At 37.9% G+C, this 22,749-nt stretch overlaps 1 protein-coding gene across 8 annotated transcripts in view; it reads right to left on the reverse strand.

Annotated features, from left to right (window-relative positions):
- Nucleotides 1–22,749, reverse strand: part of KHDRBS2 (KH RNA binding domain containing, signal transduction associated 2) — a 773,215-nt gene that overhangs the window by 647,128 nt on the left and 103,338 nt on the right. The gene's annotated exons all lie outside the window — the stretch shown is intronic.

A 22,749-nucleotide genomic window follows, 5' to 3' on the forward strand; every position in this document is an offset into this window, starting at 1 on the left:
CTGAGCAACTGAACTGGACTGAATAACATGCTAAAGCATTCAACTGGTACAAAAGTAGTCATGGTTTTGCATTGTTGAACTTTGCTGTTTGCTGTTGGAAAACTTTCTGAAATAAATGTGCTTATGTTATACACTGTTTTCATGTGAATTTCTCATTTTATGGGCTTTTTGCTAGTGTCATTACTTGCTGTGTAATTTATATTTATTTTAGACTGTGAAAAATATTTTAGACAAAAAACAAAGTTGGGTAATTTTCTTATTTGAGTTTAAAATTGTTCATAAAGCAGTGGAGAAACTTGCAGTATCAATAATGCATTTGGTGAAGAACTGCTAAAAAATCTACAGTGTGGCCATGGTTCAAATTTGTAAAGGAGACGAGAGCCTTGAAGATGGCAGGCCATTGGAAGTTGACAACAACCAACTGAGAAAAATCACTGAAGCTGATCCTCTTTTAAATACATGAGAAATTGCTGAGGACCTCAGCATTGACCATTCTACAGTTGTTCAGCATTTGAAGTAAAATGGAAGGGTGAAAAAGATGAATAAGTGAGTGCCTCATGAACTGACCAAAAAAAGAAAAAAAAAAAAAATCATCATTGTGAAATGACATCTCTTATTCTATGCATCAATAATGAATCATGTCTTGATTGGATTGTGATGTGTGATGAAAAGTGGGTTTTATATGACAACCAGTGATGAATAGCTCAGTGGTTAGACCACGAAGAAGCTCCAAAGCACTTCCCAAAGCCAAACTTGCACACACACACACACACACACACACACACACACACACACACAAAACAACCTGGTCACTGTTTGGTGGTCTGCTGCCCATCTAATCCACTGCAGCTTTCTGAATTCTGGAAATACATTACATTCAAGAAGTATGCTCAGAAAATCTGAGATCCACTGAAGACTTCAACACCTGCAGCCAGCAGTGGTCAACAGAAAGGGGCCAAATCTCAAAACAACACTCCCAACACACAGCGCAATCAATGCTTCAAAAGTGGAATGAATTCGGCTACGAAATTGTGCCTCATCGACCATATTCACCTGACCTCTTGCCAACAGACTACCACGTCTTCAAGCATCTTGACAACATTTTGCAGAGAAAATGCTTTCACAATCAACAGGATGCAGAAAATGCTTTCCTAGTGTTCTTTGAATCTTGAAACATGGATTTTTATGCTACAGGAATGAACGAACTCTTTCTCATTAGCAAAAATGTGTTGATTGTAACGGTTCCCATTTTGATGAACAAAGATGTGTTTGAGCCTAGTATAAGTGATTTAAAATTCATGGTTCAAAACTGCAATTGCATTTGCAGAAACCTATTAATAAGAAGTTCCATCTACAATGAATACTCTAAAACGGCTATGCAAATTTCAAACCCAACCCCAATTCTCTTTCTCTAAATATACATAAATGCAAACATTCACACCCAGTTCTAAAGGTACCCTTTGGTATCTCCAAAAAACAAACATGTCATAAATTAAGAATTAGAGTTGTTAAAAAAAAAAAAAATTTAGTCATTATCAAAACAAGTAGTGTACTCATCAAATAAGATTATTGTAGAATATTACCTTTTTAAAAAACAAAATATACAGATTTAATAGAGTCATGCAGAAAAAAAAAAAGGAGCCATACTGTAGTAATATTTCAGAGATGAAAGGGGACTGGGATATAATATCGTTGTTGTAATAGAAAATTATTATCTTGAACTTTTTATTCTACTGCATGTGTGTTTAATTTTCTTAAATAGGTTTTAGGTCAAGAGACAAGAGTAATGACAGAACACTTTGGTATATATTACAAGATAAAATATATTTAGAAGATAACTATAAAACTCTGAGATTCTGTCCATTGGAAACTAGACAGCCATACCTTGGTACTCTTGCAGGTCTATCTCTCTGAATGTTCAAAACCTGGTTTTGGCCTTTCGATGTTTCACTTGTTTACTTTTATTTGATTTACACTGAAGAAAATAATCCATGGCAAAATTTACTTGTGCAAAAAATACTATTGTTGGATTGTTGATATGCTTTGTTTTTTGAACTCCACTACAAACATGTTATATCATTCCACCACAAGCAGAAGTGGATTATATATCACATTAGAATTATCACTCATGATAACATAAATACAAATAAGAAATTTTAATATTTTATGGGACCTTTAAGTATCAAATAAAATTGTGATCTCCAACATATCTCCCCAACAATGGGTTCCACAAAGAGCTGTGACTTATTACTTGAAATTATTAGCCTTTGCTATTCAGTCTTGTTGCTTCATAGCAAATAGATGGGGAAACAGTGGGAACAGTGAAAGACTTTATTTCCTTGGGCTCCAAAATCACTCCAGATGGTTACTGCAGCCATGAAATTAAAAGACGCTTGCTCCTTAGAAAAAAAGCTTCGAGCAACATAGTCAGCTATTAAAAATCAGAGACATTACTTTGCTGACAAAAGTCTGTCTAGTCAAAGCTCAGGTTTTTCCAGGAGTCATGTATGGATGTAAGAGTTGGACTATAAAGAAAGCTGATCACTGAAGAATTGATGCTTTTGAACTCTGGTGTTGGAAAAGACTCTTGAGAGTGCCTTGGATAGCAAGGTGATCAAATCAGTCAATCCTAAATGAAATCAGTCCTGAATATTCAATGGAAGGACTGACTGATGCTGAAACTCAAGATCCAATACTTTGGCCACTTGATGAGAAGAATTGACTCACTGCAAAATACAATGATGTTGAGAAAGATTAAAGGCAGAAGGACAAGGGGACGACAGAGGATGAGATAGTTGCATGGTATTACTGACTCAATGGACATGAGTGTGAGCAAGCTCTAGGAGTTGGTGATGGACAGTGAAGCCTAGTGTGCTACAGTCCTTGGGGTCAGAAAGAGTCAGACACGACTGAGCAACTGAACTGAATAACACACTAAAGCATTCAGTTGGTGCAAAAGTAGTTACAGTTTTGGATTGTTGAACATTGCTGTTTGATATTAGAATACATTCTTAAATAAATGTAGTTATGTTATACATCATTTTAATGTATATTTCTCATTTTATGGTTTCTTTGCTAATGACATTACTTGCAGTGTGATTTATATTTTAGACTACTAAAATGATGTTAGACAAAAAGCAAAGTCAAATAATTTTCTTATTTGAGTTCAAAATTTTTCATAGAGCAGTGGAGACAACTTGCAATATCAACAATGTATTTGGTGAGGAATTGCTAACAAATGTACAGTGCCGTCATGGTTCAAAGGAGACAAGAGCCTTGAAGATGAGAAATACAGTGGCAGGCCATTGGAATCTGACAACAACCAACTGACAACAATCACTGTAGCTGACCTCTTTCAACTACATGAGAAGTTACCAAGGACTATAGCATTGACCATTATATAGTTCTTTGGCATTTGAAGTAAATTGGAGGCGTGAAAAAGATGAATAAGTGGGTGTCTCATAAGCTGACCAAAAGGAAAAATAAATCATTGTGAAATATCATCTCTTATTTTATGCAGCAATAATGAATCATTTCTAGATCGGATTGTGTCACGTGATGAAAAGTGGGTTTTATATGACAACCAGTGATGATCAGCTCAGTGGTTGGACCAAGAAGAAGCTCCAAAGCACTTCTCAAAGCCAAACTTGCACCAAAAACCAAACAAAACAAATACTGGTCATTGTTTGGTGGTCTGCTGCCAATTTGATCCATTGCAACTTTCTAAATTCTGGCAATACCATTACATCTAAGAAGTATGATCAGGAAATCGGAGATGCAACAAAAACTGCAAAAAACTACAGCCAGCAGTGGTCAACAGAAAGGGCCCAATTCTTCAAAACAACACCCCAATGCAAAGCATAACCAATGCTTCAAAAGTTGAATGAACTGGGCTACAAAAATGTGTCTCATTCACCATATTCACATAACCTTTTGCCAACAGACTACCACTTCTTCAAGCATCTTGACAACTTTTTGCAGAGAAATCCTTTCACAATCGACAGGATGCAGAAAAATTTTTCCCAGCGTTCTTCCAATCTTGAAATATGTATTTGTATGCTACAGGAATAATGAACGAACTCTTTCTCACTGGCAACAATGTGTTGCTTATAACGCTTACTATTTTGATTAATAAAGATGTGTTTGAACCTAGTTATGGTGGCTCAGAGGATGAAGCGTCTGCCTGCAATGCAGGAGACCTGGGTTCGATCCCTGGGTTGGGAAGATCCCCTGGAGAAGGAAATGGCAACCCTCTCCAGTACTCTTGCCCGGAGAATCCCATGGATGGAGGAGCCTGGCAGGCTACAGTCCACAAGGTCTCAAAGAGTCGGACACGACTGAGCGACTTCACTTTCTCTTTCACTTTAACTTTGACCCTAGTAATACTGATTTAAAATCATGGTTCACAACGGAAATTGCATTTGTATAACCCTAATACTACCAAGTTCCTAGATAGCATATTGAAAAGCAGAGACATTACTTTACCAACAAAGGTCCATCTAGTCAAGGTTATGGTTTTTCCAGTGGTCATGTATGGATGTGAGAGTTGGACTGTGAAGAAAGATGAACACCAAAGAATGTATGCTTTTGAACTGTGGTGTGGCAGAAGACTCTTGAGAGTCCCTTGGACTGCAAGGAGATCCAACCAGCCCATTCTAAAGGAGATCAACCCTGGGTGTTCTTTGGAAGGAATGATGCTAAAGCTGAAACTCCAGTACTTTGGCCACCTCATGCGAAGAGTTGACTCATTGGAAAAGACTCTGATGCTGGGAGGGATTGGGGGCAGGAGGAAGAGGGGACAACAGGATGAGATAGCTGGATGGCATCACCGACTCGATGGACGTGAGTTTGAGTGAACTCCGGGAGATGGTGATGGACAGGGAGGCCTGGTGTGCTGCAATTCATGGGGTTGCAAAGTCGGACACGACTGAGCAACTAAACTGAACTAAACTGAACCAAATTCCATCTAAAATGAATACTTAAAATACAAGTTATGCAAATTTCAAACCCAACCCAAATTCTTTCTTTCTCTTTCTCTAAATATAAATGTATGCAAACATTTGGACCCAGTTCTCACAAGCTAGTAAAGTAATGCTCAAAATTCTCCAAGTCAGGCTTCAACAGTACATGAACCATGAAATTCCAGTTGTTCAAAGTATTTAGAAAAGGCAGAGGAACCAGAGATCAAATTGCCAATATCCATTGGATAATCAATAAAGCAAGAGAGTTCCAGAAAAAAACATCTACTTTTGCTTTATTGACTATGCCTTTGACTATGTAGACCACTAAAAACACTAGAAAATTCTTAAAGTCATGGGAATACCAGATCACCTGACCTGCCACTTGAGAAATTTGTATGTAGGTCATGAAGCAACATTTAGAACTGGACATGAAAAACAGACTGGTTCCAAATAGGTAAAGGTGAACATCAAGGCTACATATTGCCATCCTGCTTAATTAACTTATATGTAGGGTACATCATGAGAAAAGCTGGGCTGGATGAAGCACAAGTTGGAATCAAGATATGCAGATGACACCATCCTTATGGCATACAGTGAAGAAGAACTAAAGAGCGTCTTGATGAAAGTGAAAGAGGAGAGTGAAAAAGTTGGCTTAAAACTCAACATTCAGAAAACTAAGATCATGGCATCCAGTCCCATCACTTCCTGGCAAATAGATGGGGAAACAGTGGAAACAGGGAAGAGACTTTATTTTCTTGGGCTCCAAAATCACTCCAGATGGTGACTGCAGCCATGAAATTAAAAGACGCTTGCTCCTTGGAAGAAAAGCTATGACCTGCCTAGACAGCCTATTATAAAGCAGAATCGTTACTTTGCCAAAAAAGGTCTGTCTAATCAAAGCTTTGGTGTTTCCAGTATTGAATGAGAGCTTATTTTTTACAAAAGAGACAAGAATATACAATGGGGAAAAGACAATCTCTTTGGTAAATGGTGCTGGAAACACTGTACAGCTACATATAAATGAATGGAATTAGAACACTTCCTAATACCATACACAAAGATAAACTCAAAATGAATTAAAGACCTAAATGCAAGATGAGAAAGTATAAAACTCCTAAAGGAAAACATAGGCAGGACACTTGATAACATGAATCAAAGCAAGATCCTCTATGACTCATGTCCTAGAATAATAGAAATAAAAACAAAAGTAAACAAGTGGGATATGACTAAGCTTAAACTCTTTTGCACAGCAAAGGAAACTATAAGCAAGCTAAAAATACAATCCTCAGAATGGGAGAAAATAAAACCAAATGAAATAACTGAAAAAGGATTAATTTCCAAAATATAAAAGCAGCTCATACAACTCAATACCAGAAAAACAAACAATCTAATCAAAAAGTGGGGGAAAAAACCCTGAACAGTCATTTCTCCAAAAAACACATACAGATTTCTAACAAACACATGAGAAGATGCTCAACATTATTCATTATTAGAGAAATGCAAATCAAGACTACACTTAGATATCACCTCACACCAGTCAGAATGGCCATCTTCAAAGTCTACAAATAATAAATTTTGGGAAGGACATGGAGGAAAGGGAACACTCTTGCACTATGGGTGGCCATGTAAATTGATACAGCCACTATGGAAAACTGTATGGAGATTCCTTAAAATAACTAGGAATAAAACCACCATATGACCCAGCAATCCTACTCCTAGACATATACCCTGAGGAAACCAGGGTTGAAAAAGACACATTTATCCCATTGTTCATTACAGTAATATTTAAAATAGCTAGAACATGGAAGCAAACTAAATGCCCATTGACAGAAGAATGGATAAAGAAGTTGTGGTACACAAAAAAATACTATCAGCCATAAAAAGGAACATATTTGAGTCCATTCTAATGAGGTGGATGAACTTAGTATTGTACAGAGTGAAATAAGTCAAAAAGAGAAAGATAAATATTGTATACTAAGGCATATTTATGGAATCTTGAAAAGCCGTACTGAAGAATTTATTTGCAGGGCAGCAGTGGAGAAATAGACATAGACAATAGATTTATGGACACAGGGGGGAGGGGAGGAGAGAGTGAGATGTATGGAGAGAGTAACATGGAAACTTAAATTCCGTTCAGTTTAGTTCAGTCACTCAGTCGTGTCTGACTCTTTGCGACCCCATGAATCGCAGCACGCCAGGCCTCCCTGTCCATCACCAACTCCCGGAGTTCACTCAAACTCACGTCCATCGAGTCAGTGATGCCATCCAGCCATCTCATCCTCTGTCGTCCCCTTCTCCTCCTGACCCCAATCCCTCCCAGCATCAGAGTCTTTTCCAATGAGTCAACTCTTTGCATGAGGTGGCCAAAGTGCTGGAGTTTCAGCTTCAGCATCATTCCTTCCAAAGAAATCCCAGGGCTGATCTCCTTCAGAATGGACTGGTTGGATCTCCTTGCAGTCCAAGGGACTCTCAAGAGTCTTCTCCAACACCACAGTTCAAAAGCATCAATTCTTCAGCACTCAGCCTTCTTCACAGTCCAGCTCTCACATCCATACATGACCACAGGAAAAACCATAGCCTTGACTAGACAGACCTTTGTTGGCAAAGTAATGTCTCTGATTTTGAATATGCTGTCTAGGTTGGTCATAACTTTCCTTCCAAGGAGTAAGCGTCTTTTAATTTCATGGCGGCAGTCACTATCTGCAGGGATTTTGGAGCCCCCCAAAATAAAGTCTGACACTGTTTCCACTGTTTCCCCATCTATTTCCCATGAAGTGATGGGACCAGATGCCATCATCTTCGTTTTCTGATTGTTGAGCTTTAAGCCAAATTTTTCACTCTCTTCTTTCACTTTCATCAAGAGGTTTTTGAGTTCCTCTTCACTTTCTGCCATAAGGATGGTGTCATCTGCATATCTGAGGTTATTGATATTTCTCCCAGTAATCTTGATTCCAGCTTGTGCTTCTTCCAGTCCAGCGTTTCTCATGATGTACTCTGCATATAAGTTAAATAAGCAGGGTGACAATACACAGCCTTGACATACTCCTTTGCCTATTTGGAACAAGTCTGTTGTTCCATGTCCAGTTCTAACTGTTGCTTCCTGACCCGCATACAGATTTCTCAAGAGGCAGGTCAGGTGGTCTGGTATTCCCATCTCTTTCAGAATTTTCCAAACTTTATTGTGATCCACACAGTCAAAGGCTTTGGCATAGTCAATAAAGCAGAAATAGATGTTTTTCTGGAACTCTGTTGCTTTTTCCATGATCCAGCAGATGTTGGCAATTTGATCTCTGGTTCCTCTGCCTTTTCTAAAACCAGCTTGAACATCAGGAAGTTACATTACCATATGTAAAATAGATAGCCAACAAGAATTTGCTGTATGTCTCAGGGAACTCAAACAAGGGCTCTGTATCAATCTAGAGGTTTGGGATGAGGAGAGACATGGGAGGGAGGTTCAAAATGGAGGGGATATATGTAAACCTACGGCTGATTCATGTTCAGGTTTGACAGAAAACAACACAATTCTGTAAAGTGAAACTGAAGGTCACTCAGTTGTGTCTGACTCTTTGTGATCCCTTGGACTACACAGTCCATGGAATTCTCCAGGCTAGAATAGTGGAATGGGTAGTCTTTCCCTTCTCTAGGGGATCTTCCTGACCCAGGTATTGAACTCAGGTATCCTGCGTTGCAGGTGGATTCTTTACTGGCTGAGCCACAAGGGAAGCCCTGTAAAGCAATTATCCTTCAATTAAAAAATAAATTAAAAAAAAAAAAAGAAATACAGGGAAAATTTAAAGTGGAAAATAAAATGTCTTATGTCACTTAGGATATTTTGAGTTTAGAAACTTCAGGATAAATATTTCAGCACATTAGAATGACCATTTAGAATTTCTAGTTTTGTTTCATGTTCACTAATTTGCAAACCACAGATAACATTTAAAACAATGTCAGTCATTGCAAACTTTCACCTTATAACTTAATACATTTGTAGGTAAATAAGATTTTATGACAGTTTATACACCATGAACTATCTCTCCACAAAGTTTGCATCCCATTTGGAAATAATGATAAAAAGAAAACTTTCACATTGTATAATTTTAAAAAAATCATTAAACATTTTGGACATAAATATTTTTATACATGTTGATTTAATGAAATCCTCAGAGGCTCAATATTTTAAGTTCTATATGAGTTATAAAAACTTTAATTTAAAACTCATTTTGGGTTTACCCTTAAACAACAAAAAGCTTCAGAAGAGTGACTTTCAAGTACTAGAAGCACTGTTTATGAAAATGTCTACAGTGTTACATAAAATATCCAGTCACTATTTCGAATAATTTGACAAAAGATTTAAAAATAGGTTCAAGAATAAAGTTGAACCCTTCAAGATGCTGGAGGAGCAAGACACAGAAATTATCTTCGTCCCCACAAATTCATCAAAAATACATCTGATCATTAAACACCTTCCACAGAACAGCTGGGCTAGAAGAAGCACAAGCTGGAATCAAGATTGCTGGAAGAAATATCAATAACCTCAGGTATGCAGATAACACCACCCTTATGGCAGAAAGTGAAGAGGAACTAAAAAGCCTCTTGATGAAAGTGAAAGAGAAGAGTGAAAAGGTTGGCTTAAACCTCAACATTCAAAAAACGAAGATCATGGAATCTGGTCCCATCTCTGCATGGGAAATAGATGGGGAAACAGTGGAAACAGTGTCAGACTTTATTTTTGGGGGTTCCAAAATCACTGCAGATGGTGATTGCAGCCATGAAATTAAAAGACGCTTACTCCTTGGAAGGAAAGTTATGACCAACCTAGATAGCATATTCAAAAGCTGAGACATTACTTTGCCAACAAAGGTCCGTCTAGTCAAGGCTATGGTTTTTCCAGTGGTCACGTATGGATGTGAGAGTTGGACTGTGAAGAAGGCTGAGCACTGAAGAATTGATGCTTTTGAACTGTGGTGTTGGAGAAGACTCTTGAGAGTCCCTTGGACTGCAAGGAGATCCAACCAGTCCATTCTGAAGGAGATCAGCCCTGGGATTTCTTTGGAAGGAATGATGCTGAAGCTAAAACCCTGGTACTTTGGCCACCTCATGCGAAGATTTGACTCACTGGAAAAGACTCTGATGCTGGGAGGGATTGGGAGCAGGAGGAGAAGGGGACGGCAGAGGTTGAGACGGCTGGATGGCATCACTGACTCGATGGACGTGAGTCTGAGTGAACTCTGGGAGTTGGTGATGGACAGGGGGGCCTGGCATGCTGCGATTCATGGGGTCACAAAGAGTCATATACGACTGAATGACTGAACTGAACTTAACTGAACAGAACAGCTACTGAATGCTGGCAAAAGTCCTCAGACTTCCAAAAAGGCAAGCTAATCTCCACATTATGGGGTACAGCAAAAGAAATAAAACAGATAAAGAAAAAGAGACAAATGTTTCACGACAGAACTTGCACATTTGGGAAGGAACTGTGAAGGAGGAAAATTTTCCACCCACTTGGAAACCCGCTCATGAGCAGGGACAGGAAGGACTTTCAAAATCTTAGAGGAGAGGCAGCAGCAGATGTGCAGAAGGCAAACCAGAGGGAATTCTGCAGAGAGATAGGTGCCAATCAGCACTCCCCAAACTGAGATGCTTGTTTGCACTAAGGAAAGAAATCATGAAGATCAGAGCAGAAATAAATGAAAAAGAAATAAAGGAGGCAATAGCAAAAATCAATAAAACTGGAAGACAAACAAAATTGACAGACCTTAGCCAGCATCATCAAGAAAATAAGGGAGAAGACTCAAGTCAATAAAATTAGAAATGAAATCAATAAAATGACATGAATGAAAATGAAATCAACAAAATCAGAAAATTCAGAAATAAAATAATCATGAGAGTACTATGAGCAAACATGTGCCAATAAAATGGACAGCCTGGGAGAAATGAAAAAATTCTTAGAAAGGAACTGTCTCCCAAGACTGAACCAAGAAGAAATAGAAAATATCAACAGACTTATACAGGGTGACTCAAGAGACATGGACTTGATCCCTGGGTCAGGGGTATTCTCTAGAAAAGGAAATGGCAACTCACTCCATTATTTTTGCCTAGGAAATCCCATGGACAAAGAAGCCTAGTGGGCTATAGTCCATGGAGTCAGAAAGAGTGGGATGTGACTGAGTGTTCATACATACAATCACAAGCACTGAAATCAAAACTGTGATTTAAAAAAAAAAAGAAAAAAATCTTACAACAAACAAAAGCTCAGGGCCAGATGGCTTCACAGGTGAATTCTATCAAATGTATAGAGAGGATCAAACAACCTATCCTGCTCAAACTCATTCAAAACATTGCAGAGGAAGAAACACTCCAAAACTCACTCTTTGAGGTCACTATCACCCTGACACCAGAACCAGACAAAGATATCACACAAAAAATAAATAAATAAACTTGCAGGCTCAAAACTCTGGTGAACGTAGATGCAAAAATCCTCAACAAAATTCTAGCAAACAGAATCCAACAACACATTAAAAGGATCATACACCAACATCAAGTGGGGTTCATCCAAGTATGCAAGGACTGGATGCAAATCAATGTGATAGACAATATTAGCAAACTGAAAGTAAAAAACCATATGATCATCTCAACAGATTGAGAGAAAGCTTTTGACAAAATTCAACACCAATTTATTATGAAAACTCTCCAAAATTTCTGCATGGAAGGAAACTATCTCAACATAACAAAGGATAAACTCATAGCAAACATGATTCTCAACTGTGAAAAAATGATAGCATGTCATCTTAAATCAGGAAAAAGACAAGTGTGCCCAATTGTGCCACTATTATTCAGTATAGTTTTGGAAGCCCTAGCCATGGCGACCAGAGAAGAAAGAGAAACATAGGCAATTCAGACTGAAAAATAAGAAGTAAAACTCACCTTTGTTTGAAGATGACATGGTACTATACATAGAAAACCCTAAAGATGCCACCAGAAAATTACTAGAGCTAATCAATGAATCGAGTAAAGTTGCAGGATACAAAATTAATACACATAAATCCTTTGTGTTCATATAAATTAACACTGAAAAATCAGAAAGGGAAATTAAGAAAACAATCTCATTCACCACAGTACAAAGAATAAAATACCTATGAATAAACCTACCTAAAGAGACAAAGATCTATATGCAGAAAGTATAAGACACTAATGAAAAAAATCAGAGACAATACAAACAGATGGAGAGATATGCCGTGTTCTTGGGTTGGAAGAATTAATTTTGTGAAAATAAATATGCTACCCCACACAATCTCCAGACCCAATGCAATCTCTATCAAATTACCAATGGCATACATCCCAGAACTAGAGCAAAACATGGTTACAATTTGTATGCAAACACATAAGATAGGCAAAGCAACCTTGAGAAAGAAAAAAGGAAAAAAAAAAAAAAACAGAGAAATAAAAGAATAAAAAAACAAAGCTGGAGGATTCAACCTTCCTGACTTCAAAGTATACTATAAAGCTATGGTCATCAAGACAGTATGATACTGACACAAAAACAGAAATATAAACCAAAAGAACAAGATAAAAATACCAGAGATAAACCCATGAACCTTTGGGTAACTTATCTTTCACAAAGGAAGTAAGATTACACTGTGGAAAAAACACAGCTTCTTCAATAAGTCGTGCTGGGAAAAGTGGACATCTTGTATAGCAGAATGAAAGCAGAACACGTTCTAATACCACACACAAAAATAAACTCAAAATGGATTAAAGACTTAAATATAAGGCCAGAAACTACAAAACTCAGGGAAAACCACAAATAAAACATTCCTTGACATTAATTTCAACAATATCCTCTATAATCCACCTTCTAAAGAAATAGAAATAAGAACAAAAATTAAAAAAAAAAAAAAAAACATCTAATTAAAAGCTTTGGCATGGTGAAGAATAAACATAATGAAGACAACCCCCAGAATGGAAGAAAATAACTGCAAGTGAAACAATTCAGTATCAGTTCAGTCACTCAGTCGTATCCATCTTTGTAACCCCATAAACTGCAGTATGCCAGGCCTCCTTGTCCATCACCAACACCCGGAGTCAACCCAAATCCATGTCCATTGTGTCAGAGATGCCATCCAACCATCTCATCCTCTGTCATCCCCTTCTCCTCCGGCCCTCAATCTTTCCCAACATCAGGGTTTTTAAAAATGTGGGGAGGGAGGAGGGAGGAGGGTTCAGGATGGGGAGCATATGTATACCTGTGATGGATTCATTTTGATATTTGGCAAAACTAATACAATTATGTAAAGTTTAAAAATAAAATAAAATTAAAATTACAAAAAAAAAAAAAAAATGTGTCAGCTCTCTGAATCAGGTGGCCAAAGAATTGGAGTTTCAGCTTCAACATCAGTCCTTCCAATGAACACCAAGGACTGATCTCCTTTAGGATGGATTGATTGGATCTCCTTGCAGTTCAAGGGACTCTCAAGAGTCTTCTCCAAAGAAAAGCATCAATTCTTTGGCGCTCAGCCTTCTTTATACTCCAACTCTCATATCCATTACATGACCACTGGAAAAACCATAGCCTTGACTAGATGGACCTTTGTTGACAAAGAAATGTCTCTGATTTTTAATATGCTCTCTAGGTTGGTCATAATGTTCCTTCCAAGAGTCAAGCGTTTTTTAATTTCATGGTGGCAATCACCATCCGTAGTGATTTTGGAGCCCAGAATAATAAAGTCAGCCACTGTTTCCACTGTTTCCCCATCTATTTGCCATGAAGTGATGGGACCGGATGCCATGATCTTAGTTTTCTGAATGTTGAGCTTTAAGCCAACTTTTTCACTGTCTTCTTTCACTTTTATCAAGAGGTTCTTTAGTTCTTCACTTTCTACCATAAGGGTGGCGTCATCTGAATATCTGAGGTTATTGATATATCTCCTGGCTATATTGATTCCAGCTTGTGCTTCTTCCAGCCCAGCGTTTCTCATGATGTACTCTGCATATAAGTTAAATAAGCAGGGTGACAATATACAGCCTTGACACACCTTTTTGGAACCAGTCTGTTGTTCCATGTCCACTTCTAACTGTTGCTTCCTGACCTGTATAAAGGTTTCTCAAGAGGCAGGTCAGGAGGTCTGGTATTCCCATCTCTTTCAGAATTTTCCACAGTTTATTGTGTTTCACATAATCAAAGGCTTTGGCATAGTCAATAAAGCAGAAATAGATATTTTTCTGGAACTCTCTTGTTTTTTTGATAATCCATCGGATGTTGGCAATTTGATCTCTGGCCCCTCTGCCTTTTCTAAAACCAGCTTGAACATCTGGTAGTTCACGGTTCACGTATTGCTGAAGCCTGGCTTGGAGAATTTTGAGCATTACTTTACTTGTGTGTGAGATGAGTGCAATTGTGCAGTAGTTTGAAGATTATTTGGCATTACACTTCTTTGGGATTGGAATGAAAACTGACCTTTTCCAGTCCTGTGGCCACTGCTGAGTTTTCCAAATTTGCTGACATATTGAGTGCAGCACTTTCACAGCATCATCAGTTAACAAAGAATTAATCTCCAAAGCAGTGCATGCAGCTAAATATCAGAAAAACATACTGCCCAATCAAAAAATGGACAGAAGACCTAAAAAGATATTTTTTCAAAGAAGACTTAAGCATGTCCAATAAACATATGAAAATATGCTCAACATCGCTCATTATTAGACAAATGCAAATCAAATGTACAACAAGGTATTGCTTCACACCAATCAGAATGGCCATCATCAAAAAAATCAACAAAAATTAAATGCTGGAGAAGATTAGGAAAAAAGGGAATCCTCTCGCTCTGTTAGTGGAAATATAAATTGATACAAGCACTATGGGGCATAGTATGGACAGTTCTTAAAAATCTAGGAACAAAAACTACCATATGACTCAGCATTCCCTCTACTGAGAATATACCCAGAGAAAACCATAACTGACAAGGCACATGTACTTCAATGTTCACTGCAGCACTATTTACAATAGCCAGAAGATTAACCAAACTTTATGTGTCAGTCAACAGATTAATGGACAAAGAAGTTGTGGTACATAATGAATTTGAGTCAGTTTTAGTGAGGTAGATGAACCTAAAGATTGTTATGCAGAATGAAGTAAGTTAGAAAAACAAATATCATATACTATGCATAAATATAGTATCTAGAAAAATGGTACTGGTGAACCCCTTTGCAAGGATGGAATAGAGGCACAGATATAGCAAACGGATTTGTGGTCACAGCAGGGGAAGGGAAGGGTGGGACAAATTGAGAAAGTAGCACTGATATATACAGTGGCATGAGTAAAATAGCCAGTGGGAAGATGCTATGTAACACAGGGAACCCAGCCTAGCATGCTATGATGATCTAGAGGGGAAGGATGGTTGTGGTGGGAGGGAGGCTGAAGACGGAGGGGATGTATTATAGTTATGATTGATGGCTTTTGTTGTATCAGTTCAGTTCAGTCGCTCAGTTGTGTCCGACTCTTTGCGACCCCATGCACTGCAGCACGCCAGGCTTCCCGGTCCATCACCAACCCTTGGAGCTTGCGCAAACTCATGTCCATTGAGTTGGTGATGCCACCCAACCATCTCATCCTGTCATCTCCTTTTGCTCCCACCTTGAATCATTCCTAGCATCATGATCTTTTCAAATGAGTCAGTTCTTTGCATCAGGTGGCCAAAGTATTGGATTTTCAGTTTCAGTCCTTCCAATGAATACTCAGGACTGATTTCCTTTAGAATGAACTGGTTGGAAACCAATACAACATTGTAAAGCAATTCAGTTCAGTTGCTCAGTCATGTCCAACTATTTGCAACCCCATGAACCACAGCACATCAGGCCTCCTGTCCATCACCAACTCCCAGAGTTTACCTAAACTCATGTCCATTGAGTTGGTGATGCCATCCAACCATCTCATCCTCTGTGGTCCCCTTCTTCTCCTGCCCCCAATCCCTCCCAGCATCAGGGTCTTATCAAATGAGTCAGTTCTTCGCATTGGGTGGCAAAACTATTCGAGTTTCAGCTTCAATATCAGTCCTTCCAATGAACACCCAGGGCTGATGTCCTTTAGGATGGACTAGTTGGACCTCCTTGCAGTCCAACGGACTCTCAACAGTCTTCTCCAACACCACAGTTCAAAAGCATCAATTCTTCAGCACTCAGCTTTCTTTATAGTCTAACTCTGACATCCATACATAACAACTGGAAAAACCACAGTCTTGACTAGACGGACCTTTGTTGACAAAGTAATGTCTCTGCTTTTTAATATGCTGTCTAGTTTGGTCATAAATTTCCTTCCAAGGAGTAAGCATCTTTTAATTTCATGGCTGCAATCACCATCTGCAGTGATTTTAGAGCCCAAAAAATAAAGTCAGCCACTGTTTCCCCATCTATTTGCCATGAAGTGATGGGACCAGATGCCATGATCTTAGTTTTCTGAATGTTGTTTTTTTTTTTTTTTTCTTTAATAGAAAATTATTTAATTAGTATACATGTGTTCCCCATCCTAAACCCTCCTCCCTCCTCCCTCCCCACACCATCCCTCTGGGTCGTCCCAGTGCACTGGGACGTGCACGTGCATCCAGCATCGTGCATTGAACCTGGACTGGCATCTCGTTTCATACATGACGTTTCACATGTTGAGTTTTAAGCCAACTTTGTCAGTCTCCTCTTTCATTTTCATCAAGAGGCTCTTTAGTTCTTCACTTTCTACCATAAGGGTGGTATCATCTGCATATCTGAGGTTATTGATATTTCTCCCGGCAATCTTGATTCCAGCTTGTGCTTCCTCCAGCCCAGCGTTTCTCATGATGCACTCTGCATAGAAGTTAAATAAGCCGGGTGACAATATATAGCCTTGACGTACTCCTTTGGAACCAGTCTGTTGTTCCATGTCCAGTTCTAACTGTTGCTCCGTGATCTGTATACAGGTTTCTCAAGCAATTATCCTATTAAAAAAATTAAAAATGTCTGCAGGATATAATAAACATCAAATAAAGTACAGTATGTCCATCTAAAAGAAATTCATAAATTTGAGTGAAACTTCTAAATAGAACTTTGGGGGGGGGGTGATTTAGGAGAATGGCACTGAAACATGTATAATATCATATAAGAAACGAATTGCCAGTCCAGGTTCGATGCAAGATACAGGATACTTGGGGCTGGTGCACTGGGATGACCCAGAGGGATGGTATAGGGAGGGAGGTGGGAGGGGGGTTCAGGATTGGGAACACGTGTACACCCGTGGTGGATTCATGTTGATGTATGGCAAAACCAGTACAATATTGTAAAGTAATTAGCCTCTAATTAAAATAAATAAATTTAAATTTAAAAATAAATAAATAAAAAGAACTATTGGCACAATGATTTATTCTGCGGACCTTTAAAATCTCTCAATTTTAAAGAGCATATCTAATCTGTTTTATCATAAAATGTAAAAGCTTTTATGAAATATGCAGAAATGTTTATATGTAAGGAAAGCATTAGATCATTTAAATGTTAGTAAACTAAAAGGGCTGAAAACACAACCTAAGCATTTAAAGTATATTTGTTCCAAAAGTCTCTGCGAGACTAAAGTTCCATAGATTACTACAGTTATGCACTACAGTTATGGTGGTGGTCTTTCAAAGCAAAGAAGAAGTCACATAAGCAAGGTCTAATCCACTTTCTTAAAAGAATTTGAACATGTTTCTTTTTCTTCCTTCTTCACTTTTTCTTATTCAGCACTTGTTTTGCTCCTAGTGGAAGAAGAGAAAGTCTCAAGCAGAGAAGAACAGACACAAATAGATTTAAGCCTGGGTCCCCAAGACTTGGCCAGATATAAAAACCCTAAGTCTGCACTGGGACACATTTGTCCAGACACCTTTAGTATTTAGTTCCTGCAGAGCCAAGTGCTATTATTAAAACCAGGGACCTAACAATTGATGCTTTTGAACTGTGGTGTTGGAGAAGAGTCTTGAGACTCCCTTGGACTACAAGGAGATCCAACCAGTCCATCCTAAAGGAGATCAGTCCTGGGTGTTCATTGGAAGGACTGATGCTGAAGCTGCAACTCCAATACTTTGGCCACCTCATGCGAAGAGCTAACTCACTGGAAAAGACCCTGAAGCTGGGAGGGATTGGGGGCAGGAGGAGAAGGGGATGACAGAGGAGGAGATAGCTGGATGGCATCACCAACTTGATGGACATGAGTTTGAGTGGGGTATGGACAGGGAGGCCTGGCACGCTGTGATTCATGGGGTCACAAAGAGTTGGACACGACTGAGCAACTGAAATGAACTGAACTGAAAATCTGTGACAGTGGTTACAGGGGCTGCAACCAACAGCAGGTAGACTAGCAGACTATGGAAACTGTATAGAATGAAGTTCTTCAAATCTTAAATAGAGATTATCTGATAAAATTAGGTGTCAAAGAACAAAATTTGAGACTACGTTCTTGTAATCTTCAATATCTCTACTACACTTTTATTTATTCTGAACACTGAATCAATTCAAAAAGAAAAATACATGCACTTAAACAATGTAGAAAAAGAAATGTTTCTATGCCTTTTTCAAGAGAGGTGGGTCTCTCACAAATCTAAAACTCCATACTAAAAGACAGTGAGAGTACGTTTGATCAATCAACCCTATATTCAAAGTAGCAGAAAAAATAAAGGAGCCTTTAGCAACTGGTTTCTGGTTTTAATATACAAAGGATTTTTTGAATTTTTTATATCATATCACTGATAATTTTTAATTAGTATTTCTGATTTAGAAGTAAATTTTTAATATATTTAAACATTTATAATGTGCTTACTAAATTCCAGATGCTATGCTAAACTCTGTCAACAATATTAACTATTTATTATTGAAGAGCTATTTCCAAACATATAATTGTAATGTAATATAGAAAATGTGATGAGAGGAATTAGCAAAATATCAAGAGAGCAGAGAACAAAAAATGCGCTAGAATACTTACAAATAGACTCATAAGTACAATGATATTTAAGCTACATTTGCTAGAAGAGTGACCAACTGATCTCTTGATTAGAACAGATTTATTATAAAAGAGTCTGTCTCATAGTGGTTTTGATTTGCATTTCTCTGATAATGAGTGATGTTGAGCATCTTTTCATGTGTTTGTTAGCTATCTGTATGTCTTCTTTGGAGAAATGTCTATTTAGTTCTTTGGCCCATTTTTTGATTGGGTCATTTATTTTTCTGGAGTTGAGCTGTAGGAGTTGCAGTGGTGGATTCATTTCGATATTTGGCAAAACTAATACAATATTGTAAAGTTTAAAAATAAAATAAAATTTAAAAAAAATTAAAAAAAAGAATCTGTCATATTGTCTAAAATATGTAGCGTGGAAACATATCTTGATTCCCATAACTGTAACTTATTTTTAAAGCAAAAGGGAAAATATAGTAACACAGAAGCATAAAGTATCAAAATATAGAATCCTAAAGTTTAAACAAATGATGTTTTAAACCGTATTACTGATTAGTATTGGGATAGAGATTCTGCTTTCACGGAGAGTAGATTGGATAACTTGAATCAATCCTCCTACTGGAGTTAAAATTTACAAAATCTTAAATGTCTAGTGGAGAGAGAAAAGAATTTCTGGGCCCACTGCCAGTGGAAGAGTGAAATTTGGAGCAGTCAGCTGGGCATTTTGGTTTGCTTTAGCCCTTGGATCATCTGTCAACACAGGGACCAGACTGATTGTGTTGAGCTACACAGAAAAATGTGGAATTGTGCTGGGTAAAGGGGAAAAGAATAAAGGAACACTCAAAGAATAGACATCAGACAGGCCACTAATCATCTGAGGAGTTCAGAAATACCTCAGGTCCCAAATTGTCACTAATGTGATTTTTGAATCTCTAGTGTGCTTGGCAACTGACAGAGCAAAGGTTTATAATCTTTGGAATAAGATATCATCATCCTAGAAAAATGTTGATTTCTTCAAGTATTTTTAAATAACAATGTCCAGCAACAAATAAAATCATGTACAAAGATAAAGACAATATGAACAGAACACAAACTACAGAAACAGGCACAGACTCATAAGTACAGAAATAAAAAAAGATTCAAAAGACAAATATTTTATATTTATGGTTTTATATTTATAATATTATGCTTTTATTAAGATAAAATCTAGAACTAAACCTTCAGACAAGATTTTGTAACATTTAAAGATTTGGAAGAGAATATTCAGAATATAAATATTCAATAATTAAATACAGAAGGAAGCATGAAGGAAAAAAAGAAAATATATATGTGAATATGTGGTGGTTGAGTCACTAAGTTGTGTCTGACTCTTTGTGACCCCATGGACTGTAGCCTTCCTCTGTCCACGGATTTCCCAGAAAGAATACTGGAGTGGATTGCCATTACTTTGGGGAGAAGGAAATGGCAACCCACTCCACTATTCTTGCCTAGAGAATTCCGTGGACAGAGGAGCCTGGTGGGCTGCTGCCCAAGGGGTCGCACAGAGTCAGACACGACTGAAGCGACTTAGCATGCGTGCATGTATTGGAGAAGGAAATGGCAACCCATTTCATTATTCTTGCCTGGAGAATCCCAGGGACAGAGGAGCCTGGTGGGCTGCAGTCTATGGGGTTGCACAGAGTCGGACACGATTGAAACGACTTAGCAGCAGCAGCAGCCATTACTTCTAAAAGCAGAGAGAAGGGTTTAACACAAATGTATTTGAAGTACCAGAGAGAAGAGAGTAAAGGAGTAAAAGCAAAATAATAATAATAATAATGGCTAAGAGGATTCTAAAACAGATGACAGGCATCAAGCCACACATTTGACATTCCAATCAATCCCAAGAAAAATAAATAAAAGGTTCAATGCACGATACTGGATGCTTGGGGCTAGAGCACTGGGACGACCCAGAGGGATGGTATGGGGAGGGAGGAGAGAGGAGGGTTCAAGATGGGGAACACATGTATACCTGTGGCGGATTCATTTTGATATTTGGCAAAACTAATACAATTATGTAAAGTTTAAAAATAAAAGAAAAGAAAAGGAAAAAAAATAAATATAAAAATAAAATAAAATTTAAAAAATAAATAAATAAATAAATTTATGCCTGATTATATCAACATGTATCAGAAAATTAAAGATAAAGAGAATATGGTATAAATCACTAGAGTAAACAAGATGTACTGACGGAAGCATAAGTTCTCAAAACAGCATTGCCATCCAGCAAGTTTATTGACATAATTTTTCCTACAGTATTCACTCTCTTACTCTGAGTTACATTTTGGTAATTGTCACAGTATTTCAAGTTTTTTATTATTATATTTATTATGATGATCAATGATCAACGAATTTTTTCCATATAGTTGATTTTTTTTTATATAGTTGATTTTTTTTTTATTGGAGTAAAATTGCTTTACAATGTCATGTTTGTTTCTGCTATATAACATCATGAATCAACTATATAACTATCTATATTACACTTGATAGAGTAAGTACATCAATGCTACTCTCCCAGATCATCCCATCCTCCATTCCTCTCCTATGCTCACATATTCATTCTCTACATCTGTGTCTCTCTCTAGTCCTGCCCTGCAAATAAGTTCATCTGTATCATTTTTCTAGATTCCACATAAATGCATTAATATATGATGATATTAGTTTTCCTTTCTCTGACTTATTTCAACCTATATTACAGACTCTAGGCCCATTCACATCTCTATAAATGGCACAATTCTACTTTTTATGGTTGAATAATATCCCATTGCATATATGTACCATTATTTCATTATCCATTCATCTGTTGATGGACATTGAGATTTGCTACTGGTTTCACGCCTTGCCAACTGGACATAAGTGTTGAAACAAAAACTGAGGGGACATGGATCTTTTTTTTTTTTTTTTTAATATAAATTTATTTATTTTAATTGGAGGCTAATTACTTTACCATATTGTATTGGTTTTGCCATACATCAACATGAATCCGCCACGGGTGTACACGTGTTCCCCATCCTGAATCCCCCTCCCACTTCCCTCCCCATCCCATCCCTCAGGGTCATCCCAGTGCACCAGCCCCGAGCATCCTGTATCATGCATCAAACCTGGACTGGTGATTCATTTCACATATGATATTATACATTTTTCAATGCCATTCTCCCAAATCATCCCACCCTCACCCTCTCCCACAGAGTCCAAAAGACTGTTCTATACATCTGTGTCTCTTTGGCTGTCTCGCATACAGGGTTATCGTTACCATCTTTCTAAATTCCATATATATGTGTTAGTATACTATATTGGTGTTTTTCTTTCTGGCTTACTTCACTCTGTATAATAGGCTACAGTTTCATCCACCTCATTAGAACTGATTCAAATGTATTCTTTTTAATGGCTGAGTAATACTCCATTGTGTATATGTACCACAGCTTTCTTATACATTCGACGACATGGATCTTTTTGAATTATGGTTTTCTCCAGCTCTAGGCCCAGCAGTAGGATTGCTGAGTCATATGGTAGCTCTCAGTTCAGTTCAGTCGCTGAGTCGTGTCCGAATTGTTGCGACCCTATGGACTGCAGCATGCCAGGCTGCCCTGTCCATCACCAACTCCCAGAGCTTGCTCAAACTCATGTCGGTTGACTTGGTGATGCCATCCAACTATCTTAATCTCTGGCGTCCCCTTCTTCTCCTGCTTTTAATCTTTCCCAGCATCAGGGTCTTTCCCAATGAGTCAGGTGGCCAAAGCATTGGAGCTTCAGATTCCCAGCATTTATTTTTTTGTAGATTTTTTGATGATGGCCATTCTGACTGGTGTGAGG

The sequence above is a fragment of the Bos taurus genome, chromosome 23 (genome assembly GCF_002263795.3).
Source record: "Bos taurus isolate L1 Dominette 01449 registration number 42190680 breed Hereford chromosome 23, ARS-UCD2.0, whole genome shotgun sequence".
In the NCBI taxonomy this organism is placed as follows: Eukaryota; Metazoa; Chordata; class Mammalia; order Artiodactyla; family Bovidae; genus Bos; species Bos taurus.